Source organism: Clarias gariepinus, chromosome 18 (genome assembly GCF_024256425.1).
Source record: "Clarias gariepinus isolate MV-2021 ecotype Netherlands chromosome 18, CGAR_prim_01v2, whole genome shotgun sequence".
NCBI lineage: Eukaryota > Metazoa > Chordata > Actinopteri > Siluriformes > Clariidae > Clarias > Clarias gariepinus.
In genome coordinates, this window is record NC_071117.1 from 24,032,515 (window position 1) to 24,044,902 (window position 12,388).

The window sequence follows — 12,388 nt, forward strand, 5'->3', positions numbered from 1 at the left end:
TCTTCTAATGTTAGTAACGCCTTAGACGTGCCCAGAGGTAACCATCACTATTGATAATAATGGCATCTCACCATGCAACTCTCATAACGCCTTGGACTAAATCTCTATCTACAATAAATACATCAGTGACAATGTCAACGGTTGACATCACTGAGTCATGTCTCCTGTCCTGTCCTCTGCTTCTAGAATGTTTAATCCTTTCAGTGTAAGGATTTTAGCACTTAATTTCTGTCCATGATTGATTTCTTTTTCATATTAAAAAAGCAAAATGATTTAATTCCAAACGTTAATGTTTAAATGCCTGATAAATTTTTAATTACTGACATAGTTTCTCATGCACTCGCCATACCCAATCACTGTAACATTTTATTATTATGTTTGTCTTTTTTAATTAAGCCTCCAACACAGTGAGACCATAAATGACTTTCATTTTTCTACATGACTTGTCCTTTTCCTACATAAAGGAAAAGAGGAGAAAGAGTGTAGAAAAAAAAAGAAAGAAAATAAAAGATAAAATAAAACTGACAGAAAATAATGAAGAGGCAATTTAAAAAGAAAATGAAAAAGAATGATGGAAGATATTGAGGCAAAGGCAAGGTCAAGGTCTGGTTTGTGAATAAAGGGCAGAGCATGCAAAGGTAACTGGTAAGGATGTACACTTGTGGGACATTTATGTAATGAGTGTTTTGTGTTGCAGGGAGCAGCAAAAGTGATAAAAAGGAGAGAGAAAATGAGGACAAGGAGCTGAGGAACACAGTCTTTAGAGAGTGTGTGTTTGGGCGTGTGCGTGTGTGTGTGCATAATAAAGGAGCTGAGTGAAATATAGTAACTGAAGTAGCAGGAGTAGCACTTCCAGATTTTTATTAAATCACATGCAAGGGACTGGCAGAGTCTGATCCAACTAATGCATATTTCAGTATCAAGCCCATGACTGTTGTGGGCACATCCCATGTCATCCTTTCAAGGATGGATCTGCGCAAGTCATGCTCATGACCCAGCATATACTACTGTACTCAGTTATAAATTATGGTCTAAAGATGGTTTGGGTTTGTATGGTATATATATGTGAAAGCTTGGATTTAGGATGTAGCTAAGTACCCTATTATTCCCTGTATAAAAGGTTCCATAAGCTTTTACAAGTTCTCTCTAATCTAATTACTATACAGTATGTGCACAAGCCTTGTGGTGTCTTGGATATCTAGGAAAAGTGGAAGATTGGACCTTAGAAAGTAAAAGTGAATTTCATTATTTTCTTGACCTGAGAGCAAAACTCAACCCACCATGTCAAAGGAGAATTTCTTTTATACACATCAAATCTGGCTGTGGGTGCTCAGCAATAAAAAAAATTCACTGAAATGAAGTGCTCATGTTATTTGTTATTGTTATTTCTAATTTTTTTGCCAAATAGCTAGAGCTTAAAGTCATATGTTGAGGCGGGGACAATCTGAGGCAAAGGCAAACTTGAACACCTCAGCTTCTTTAAACTGTTTAGAGAGGTGGTCCCCTTGGCTTTCACAGTAGGTGTCAGGAGAGGTGGGAATTAGATCTAGAGGTAACCTTAAGCTTCCTTAAGCTACCCTGTTTTTTGTTTATGGAGACCACCGCTTACTTTCTCAAATCACATACAGTAGGTTTCACCATTTTCACCGTTATCCAGTCACAGTAATACACAGTAATTTCAACTACATTGAAAAGCCCCAGGGATGTTGGAACACAGTTGTCCAGTTGCAAGTCTGTTGTTTGCCTAAACACGAAAAATAAATGGTGCTGGAGGAACTCAAGGCCATTTTTGACATGGAGATAATCAAGGAGTCCCACATTAACTGGTCTAGTCTGTCTGTCAAGATTTTCAAGCAAGATGGTCTGGATTCTGTGTGTAACCAGAAACTAGGAAACTCAAAACACTGTCTTAATTTCATGCCTATCTAATGCCAGTCATTGATGAGTTGCTAAACTGGTTAGAAACAACTCACTTTAATCAAACACTGGATTTGTCAAAGCAATATTTGCAGATCCTTATGACTTCCATGTCTCATGAGGAAACAGCCTTTTACACTTCACCAATGGCCACCAATTTAACACTCTTTGTTTAAGTTGTTCAAGTCCCAATGATTTTCCAGTGAGTTATGGACAGAATCCTTTGTCTGCTTAATATCTGAAATACAGTAAATTATACAGTAATGATTGATAGCAGCCCATACAGCATCTCAGGGCTGTCTTGGAATCATCGAGGTGGGTCGAGACCTCTTCTTTGTCTTTCGGCTGTTCCCTTTCAGGGGTCGCCACAGCGAATCATTTGCCTTGATTTGCATCATTGATTTGGCAAATGTTTTACGTCGGATGTCCTTCCTGACACAACCCTCTGCATTTATCCAGACTTGGGACTGGCACAAGAAGACACTGGATTGCGCCCCTCGTGGTTGGGGGTGGAATTCACCACAAACCCCAAATAAATGTGGATTTGGAAAGAGGAAGGGTTTGGTATGTGGGCCTTAATTTAAGGTCATAATTTAAATTTGAGCAATTTCCCTCTGGCTTAAATAAAGTTCTTTGAATTTTAAACCTTGAATGAAGTGCATCCTCATATTCATAAGACAATAATTGCAGGTCGGCTAGACCCAAGACCAAAATAAGACAGTTTGGGCTGACCACAGTTGGTTATGATCATAAGTTTGTGTCTAGTCATTTGGATTTTACCAGCTCACTGACTAACCTTGCCAAAAAGGTAATGGGAAATGTGTTCCAGTGGATGGAGCTATGTGAACATTTTTTATTTTGTACTCTGTGGCAAACCTCTCTTATATTCTCCTTATTTTTCTTTTCCCTCTCTCTTTTTTTTTGCAGACACATGCCAAGGGCAAAGATGGCATTGGTGGATTTTCTTTACCAACTGGAGGGGGTCAGCACCAGGTCGGCAGGTAGCTGGGGTGAGTGGCTGTGCCAGGGACAGTTGGTTCAGCAGGCACCGGTTTGTGAACTGGAACAGATAAGTAGTAAGGATCTATACGTGTGCAATTTTTTTTTCTAACATTTGTTTTTTTTGGTTCCAGTGAGTGGTGAAAGGGATAAAAGGTGAGCGCTATGGGGAACTTGAAAGGAGTGTAAAAAGTGAGAGTGGAGCTTGTGGTTTGTGTTTAATAAATTCACTGAAAAGCTAAGATAGAGAAATTAAAAATAATTAAATAAATAAAAAAGCTGGTTAAATGTCACATACTGTAATATCTCCATACATACAGTAGGTGTAAAAATGTGTCTGTTAATTTTTCAGTTGAAATACTACACAGATTACTATGCATGATAGCTGGGACATGAAAAGATGTATTAAGGAGCTATTTCTCTAACTTAAAAAAAAAGGAATTAAAAGCTTAAAACTCCTGTGCGTTCAAAAAGTCCCTCCACAGTGGCCGTGTAGAGTAGGTTATGGGAAAATATTTGTTTAATGAGACTTATTAGCATTCTCAACGTTGTATTTATTTTTATTAAATCTCAAAGTGGTATCCTTGTCTGCTTGAAATTTTTACATGTCTGCTTGAACTTAAGCTGTGTATTTATTGCCAGCTTAACAAATGTGCTGCACTAGAAAAACACATTCTTTAATGCAAAATTACGCTTAAGCAAAGGACTCCTTGGATACGTACAACAGCCTGGTGCGCCAAACAAGAGAGCGTCGACACTACTTCTACTCTACGTGATCGCTGCAGGGCTTTCCGCTTTAGTGCTTTCTGAACGCACCATAAAAGTATTATTTGAGAACTTGATGCATGATCCATTGTTGGAGGACATGATGCACACATGACAAGCTGGGCATTTTTTGAAAGCTCAGAAAGAGATTTTCATTCACAAGGGGTACGACAGGTTATATTAATTATCAATAATCCTATCCAAATCTTCAAAAGACGCACCAGAAAACCTTACAAAACATCAATGACAAGTTCAGTTGGTGCAGTGTCACACGATTAATTTGATTTATCTTTTGCTCAGGGAAAGAAAAAAGTCAATTAAACTTTGCATTTCATGGAGATAATATACAGTAGGAGTTAAATGTAAAATGATTAGCACACATACAAAACTTTTAAATATCAATAAACTTTAAATTAATGTGTAGGGAAAAATTAAACAATGATGATAAAAAAAAGATCAGATTTCTTCAGTTTACCAAGTTAACTATTTTTTTCATTGATTTTGATTGACTTTCAATTGGAATGCAACCATACCTTCACCTATAAAATTACCACAATTAAGAGAGCAAAAAAAAAAAAAGAAGAAAAAAAGGTAAAAATATGCCAAGGAAAATAGAAAAATAAAGAAAGTATAATAAAAGGAAAGGTAAAGAAAAAAAACGTAAACAAAAAAAGAAAAGAGTAATAAATATTAAGGAGTATAAAAAGGGGGATTTAAAAATGAGGTAAAAAGAGTGACTAGGAGAGAAAAAGATGGGAAGAAAAGTATTATGGTAAAAAGAAAGGAAAAAGAATGGAAAAGAAAAAAAGAACTAAGTAAATAAAAACAGAAAATGACAACCTATACTTGGAAGTATTGAATTAATTATATAAACTTGTCTCTGTGTAATTTTGGATTTGAATATGTTTTTATAATTGAGATTGGCTCTCTACAATGTCACAAAATCAGTGTTTTTTTTCCGTACATCAAGGGAATTAATGAAATGGGAAAGGTGAAGAAAGAAATTATAAGAAAGAAAAAAAGACAGGAAGACTGTTGAAGACTGTTACAGAAAGTAATCATAATTAAGTATAAGTAATTATCATAAGGAACTATAATAATAATAATAAAAAAAACATAGCAAAGGAGAAAACCAAAGACAGAATGACAGTGGAAGAGACAAAACAGTATGAAATAAAGAAGACAAAAATTGATTAAACGGATGAATAGAAAAAGTGAAAGAAAGGAGCATGAAAACAAACCACAAATTGACAAAAATGTTAAATGGGTAAAAAAAAAATATTTAAAGATGAAAAAGTAGGAAATTAATAAAAACAATGAAAAAGGAAAACACAATAATTCTGACCCATAATCTTTCTCCATTGTGTTTTCCCTCCTCTCTTTCTACCTTTCCTTTTATTATTAAATTGGTTCTTCCTTGTCCCACTGTTACTAAGCACATCTGTCTGCATCTTTATCTTTCATTTAATTCTCTCTATCTCACTCTTCTTCTTCTTCTTCTTCTTTTTCTTCCCTTATTTAGTACCTTTTAAAAACCTTTTTATATGTGACTCTATCTCTCTATCCTTCTGTTTCTTACCACTCTTATCTTTATTGTCCTCTGTATTTAATCTCTCCCTACTTCTCCTCATCTCTCTCTCTCTTTCTTTCTCTCTCCCTCTCTCTCTCTCATTCCCTCTCTCGCGCTCTCGCTATCTTCCCCTATTGTGTGGAGATGAGAGCAGTTTGGTGTCTAACTTGTTTTTGTGCTGATTCAGCAGATCTGACTTTTGAAGTGGTTTAAAAGAGCTTATCACCATCTCATGGACACACACACACACACACACACACACACACGCATCTCTGCCCTTTTCTTTATATTCCATGTTAGTGAGAGCATGTTGCGTGTGTATTAATAGTGTGTTTAAGTTGGTATTTGGGTGCATATTTGTTTGTTGATGTTTGTCTTTGAGTTTGTGTTGTTTTGTAATCATAGTCCATAGTCATATTTATATTATTGTATCTTTTTTATATTTGTGTTTGTATTTGTGCAGTGTTTGGGCTCATATTAGTGTTTGTTTTAGTGTTTGTGTCCATATAAGTGTGTTTATATTACTGATTGTTTTGCTGTTTGTGTTCACATCAGTGTTTTTAGTGTTCATTGCTTGTGTTTGTCTTTTAATTTTTTTGCTTGTTTTGTGTTTAGTATTTTTTCTGTTGATATCCAAATTTATGTAAGTCTTTGTATTATTATGTACATTTGTGTCCACATTAGTGATTGTGGTCTTCTAATGTTTGCCTTTGTGTTTATACATTAGCTTTTGCTTTCATATTATGATTGTTTATGATTTTTGAGTATGAGTGTTTTTCAGAGTTTGTGCTCAAATACATGTATTTGGTTTACTGTACTGTATTAGTAGTGTAAGTGTTTATATTAATGTTTTTATGTATGTTTACATAAGTTGTTATGGTAGTGTTTTAGTCTTTGTTTAGGTTCCAAACGTGTTTGTTTGCATTCATGTTTGTATTGCATTTATGTATTTTTGTTCATGTTTGGTGCTTGTTTTTCTAAGGATTATTTTTTTTCTCTACCATTCAGGGCTTTTGGGGGATTTAAACATGCTTAAAAACATGAAAATTGGCAGACTGGTTGTAATCTGCTGCCATCAGGATGACTGAGAGTTTGGCCTCTGGCATATCACGGGGCCCTCAGGGGCCCTCACAAGAAAATTACATACTTGCATGTTTGCATGTGATACATATTTAGAGCTCATTGAGCTAAACAACTTTCGCATTGCATGTCATGGGCTCTACTCAAAAGGAAGTCAATTCCTCACCACCCATGGAGAAGGTGCTGGAGGAGTCAAGTGAGTGGGGCTAACAGCTAACTCAAAGAAGTGCTGCCTGGGGCTAATAGAAGCACAATACCTTGGACACAAGATCTGTTGTGGCCTATTATAGAAGGCCCATGAGAAGAAACTAAAAATGGTCTGTGCCTACCCCCAACTGGACTCCAAGCAATGGGTGGATGCATTACTGGGATTAAAGGAATGCTAAAAATGCACCATGCCTAACTTTTTATTTGGATATACCTCACCAGCTCCCCAATTCTCCACAACCTTAACTGAGACTGACCTATACTATAGATACCTCTATCGCTATCGCTAAGATTTCTTCCAAGTCTTTAGCTCATAAACAGGCTCAGTGTGGGCAGGATCTCACCCTTTCCCAACACCAGGTGGTAAACAAGCTAATATACATGTTTCAGGTCATGTTCTCAACAGTACATGAGCTTACCTCCTGTTCCTTGTACACTATGGAATAAAGACCCTCCAAGTGTGATCATTTGTTAACAAACCCCAAAAGCCTGCTGTCATGCCATTAGAGTAGAGGTGGCATGGAACCTTACCCTGCTTCCTGACCATGCTCTACTGCGGTGAATGGCAAGGGCTAAAGAAACCAACCCTTGCATAGCACACTGATTCCTCTCACTGAAGGATTACTCCTTCACCATCCAGCACTGCTCTGTGGCCCAGCATGGCAATGCAGATGGGCTCTCCAGACATCCATACTGACCATGATCTTGGAGCTGAGACCATGGGTATTGTGATTCAGGATTAAAGCACACATTATGCTATGCCTCGCTCATCAGGAAAAGGTAAAACATGGCATGAATTCAGTTATATAGAAGGCAGGAAAGGGGCCAGGATATAAAACTCTATTTGGCTGACAGGCTATTTTGCTTCACCATCCAGTCTGTCTAGAAGTGACTGCTGTTTACCACAAAATGCCGCTTCTATTTCAATGCCTCAGGCTGCCACAGAACGTGGCCACTGCTACAGAACTCCATGCTGCAACAGCCTACTATACTGAATCTCCCTGCACATGTCTACACCTCAACACACAGACTCCACACTCTCCTTTTCTACGCTGATACTACAATATTGTAAAATGAGAGTACTAACTCCACTACAGCTTTCTCCCCTTTATGCTTTGCCCATCCCATTGAGAGCTTCTACAGTATTTTATGTACATTTTATTGTTATAAATTAAAACCTAAATATACCCATCAACTTAATACAAGCCTGTAGGTAATGTAGATAGTTAGTGTCTTTTGTGAACTTGTTAGAGAGCCTTAACTAGCTCAACATGCATCTAGCCGTGTTTGGAGCATGCTCCAGTAGTTCAGCATTCTTCTGAAACGTAGGTGTTAAAATAGTGATTAAAATTGCCAGCTCTACAATAGCTAACTCAGTAGGCATTTTGTTTATAAAAACTTTTTTTTTCAGTATCATCATTGTACACTAATTACGTACATGGGTGAATACTTTTTCTCACATCTTAACTGAAAAGCTCACAAAGCACCAATAAGCCAAGAGTGTCCAATTTCTCTTAAAAAAAAAAAAAAAAGAAATAACACCGCATTCCATCTCCAGACATTGTATTGGCATCTGAATAAGAGCCATAAACAGCCCCAGCACAGGAGGCTATTAAAATCGCCTGATTAAAACCAGTTAGCATGCAGGCTGCATCCCAAATCGCTCAGATTAAAATCAATACCGCACTCTGATTTCCTGCATTTCATTCAGACAGAGTAAAAGAAGAACTTAAGTATAAGTACATCGTGCTTATACATCATGTCACAGTCAGGAACAGTGATGATTATCACTGACATCATTAATGCAGCTTTACCAGAAAAGCTTTCTTACCATTACTCTTTTTTTTTTTTTTTTTTTTGGTCGAATTTATAGGTCACTAAAAGGCAGCATCCTCAGACAAGCAACAAAGGGAGCTAAAAATAAAATTAAAACAGGACTTTATCTGGTCTTGAAATGCAATTCCCATAATTAATAGTCAGGACCGTAAGGGACTGCGCTAATCTGAAAAAGCAGGCCATAATGGAAAACATATTAGCATTAGTGCTCCATCTGAGTGGTTTTCAGCCTGACTTTTTACTTTGCTTTATTTATTTTCTTTCCCCCCCACACTTAATGCTTCTGGTAAACCGAGGCAATTTATTACACTCCATGCTTTTATTGCACTCCAATCGAAAGCCCGCAGGAATATTGCAGTGTTTTGTAAGCGAGTGTCGACCAACAAAGATACATTCAACTTTTTTTTATTGATTTCGTTTCCATTCCTTGTGAATGATATTTATTATTCCTTTCCCCTTTCTTTTCCCACAACCCCTAAAAACATCGGGGTTTAATTCACAGTGTATAATGTAATGTCGGGGTTTTATTTATGACCGATAATGAGAAGCCGTGATTATCAGATGTTAGTAATGAAGGCTGGTGATTTTATAGAGTAAATAAACCTTAGCGTAATTTTTGTCATTACGCCAAAGCCAAAGTAAAATTACCTTGCCTTGAATAAATCATTGCTAGTTCTGGTTCTTTCTAAAATGTCAGCCATTTTAAGCAACTGTTTTAGAACTCATGTGTAGTCGGTGTAGGTTTAATTTTCTTTAACAATAACAGGCATTATCTGTCTTAGAAATGTCTGTCTTTTTTTATTACATCACCCATTTTTATCTGTTTCAGAATGTCAAGTTATGGTTTTATTATTATCATTTTTTCCCCCAGAAAGTCAGACATTTTAAATTTCTGTTACATAATTCATGAACTTGTTCTACAAATCATCATCTTATCCATTATGGTTCTTTCTAGAATGTCAGCCATTTTAAAACTCTGTCTAGAAATGCAATCATTGTTCATATTGTAGTTTTCCAGAAGGTCTACAATTTAATCTACAAATAGCTGGTTTTTAATACTTAATTGAACAACTATCATATACTGAAATTTATGTCTATTTATTATTATTTTTTTTAATTTGAAGAATGTCAGCCAATTTAGGTCTCTGTTTTTCAAAAGTCATCTAGTAACCCCCTTTTTTGTCAGCAACTTAAAATGTAGTTAGATTTTTAATTATTCCAAAATGTGGCCATTTTAATTTTCTGCTATAGACTCCGGTCACACGGTGACAAAGGCCATAAAGTTCCCACTGCGGGGTCAAAGCAGAATATTAATATATTTACATTTATATAATAAGATATTCTTACTCACTCACTGATAGACTATACCGCTTTACCCCGTATTTAGTGTCGCGGGGGGCCTGAAGCCTACCCCAGGAGGCGTAGGGCATGAGGTGGGGTAGACCCTGAACAGGGTGCCGAACCATTGCAGGGCACACACATACACTTACTCACACACTTGTTCACACACTATGGGCAATTTAGGAGAGGCAATTAGACTAACGTTCAGGTCTTTGGACTGTGGGAGGAAACCAGAGTATAATAATAAGATATTGAGTTATCAAATTCATACTAATTCCTAACCATGTCCCTTGTCCACATTCTCAAAGTGTCTTTTATGTTGTTGGTAATTTCCTATGCACACTATTATGCACGTACTGTACCAGATTGAAGAATGAAGATGTCATTGATCTACCAACAACTCAATACCATCCAGATGACGACTCAGAATGCCATCCAGTCTTTTCCATCTGTGTCATGCTTGTAAAGGACATTAACAAATGCTCTAAGAGGTGTTAGTTATAGAGTTAAACTGGTCAATGCTATTGTTACTACAGCATATCCTTTATGTTAAGTTCTTCCTGAGTCTTGCTTTGATCATGTCATTACCAGGCTTTTTAAACATGTGCAAAAACAGCATAGCAGCTCCACGGCAAGGGAGACAAGAAGTACATCTCTATTGGTTTGTACTGGATTTCTGCTAAGTAGTATAAGAACTTGTGTTCACCCAGTGTTTTGCAGGTGTAGTGGGAACGAGGCTCAGTATGACATGGCCCTTAGAAATCATGACTAATTATGTTATAATTTTTTCTAGAATGTCAGCTATTTTAGGTTTCTGTCATAAATTATATTAACATAATTCATGAATTTTAACTTCAGTTCCATCTGCTTTTTTCTAAAACATCAGCCATTTTGAGTCTTTTTCTTAAAAAATTATGTGTAATTTTTTATTTATTTTTTAAACAATGTCAACCATTATAGGTTTCTATCTTAGAAATCATGTCTAGTTGTTTTTTTTTTATGTTAGTCATTTTATGTCTCTGTTTTTAGAATAATCTAGTCAAGTTAAGTTCTAGTTCTTTTTTTTTTTAATTTGTCAGCCATTTTAAATCCCATTTACTTACTAACACAATCATCATCTTTAAATTTTATCCTGTATGCAGGGTCATATAGGGCCTGAAGCCTATCCCTGGAAACGTAGGGCATTATGTAATGGTACACTTTGGACAGGGTGCCAGTCTACACAAGGCACACACATACACACACTACGGGCAGTTTGGAAACATAAATTAGCCTAATCTGCATGTCTTTGGACTGTTGAAGGACCCAGAGGAACTAGAGTAACCCGAGGAAACTCACCAAGCATAGGGGAAAACATGCAAACTTCATGCACGACAGTGCTAACCACTAAGCCACATGTTTCACCCATTTTATATCTCTATTTCAGAATAAATCTTTAGTTATGTTTTATGTTTTTCTGCAGAATGTCAGCCATTATAGGTCTCTGTAATATAATGCATGAATTTCACTTAGAAATTATGACTAGGTATGGTCCTTTGCAAAACATCATCCATTTAAAATCTTTCCTAAAATCCATGTAAAGTTCTGGTTTTACCTTTCAAGAATTTCAGCCCTTTTAAGCCTCTGTCTTAGAATTCATTTCATGCTTTTCTTTTTCTAAAATGTCAGTGACTTTAAGGCTTCACCTTAAATTAGATTGTTGCCAGGGATCCTATTAAAACTTCTTTTATCACAAGGCTCCATCCAATATGCCAGAATTCTTCACTAGTTAACATGCTTATTAACGCACAGACGCTAGAACTCATGACTAGCTTTCAGGTGCCCACTCAACGGTGAGCCAATTTAAGGCTGCATCCAAAATCAATCCTAACAAACTTCTTAGTGTTCATGTCTCAGCCCCAAACATTAGATTTTACATCAAGTTTCCCCTTCTCTCTATAAGGACATTTTTTTACACTCTGTTAAACACACTGTGTTAAACAAATTTCAATAACTCCTCAGTTAAGCCAATGTTAGCAAGCGGAACACAATGCTGATGCGGTTTATGGAAACTTTATGAAAAATAATTAACAAAAAGTGTTTTATTTGTGATAAACCCTAAAACTCTGTATTGCTTCAGTTTAGTTTTTTTTTAGTCTGCTAATGTGTTAACTCTCGCATGCTAGCATGATTGATTTAATTGTGACTCAAAGTAAAACATGGAGTCACCCCTGAAGTTTCCCTCTTTAAAAGGCAGAGAGGGAAATAAACACACACACACACACACACTCACACACACACACACACACACACACAGATAGATGGATAAAAGACGAAAGAAAACAAGAGCAACAAAACACATCGATCAAAGTGCTAGAGTGGAGCACTTTCACGAGAGAGAGAGAGAGAGAGAGAGAGAGAGAGAGAGATTAATAACAGCTGAGAGAAGAGGGAAGTGTAGCACTCAGGAGGGATGATAACATCGTAAACACACACACACACACACACACACACACACACACACACACAAACAAATTCAATTCCAGATAGCTTTACTGGTGCAGACTCCATTAAATGTTACATTGCCAAAACTTTAAAAAAAAAAAAAAAAAAAGGTTTTTTGGTACTTTAACCATTTTTTACCTGGACAAAAAAAAACAAACAAACAAACAAACAACAAACAAACAGACAGAA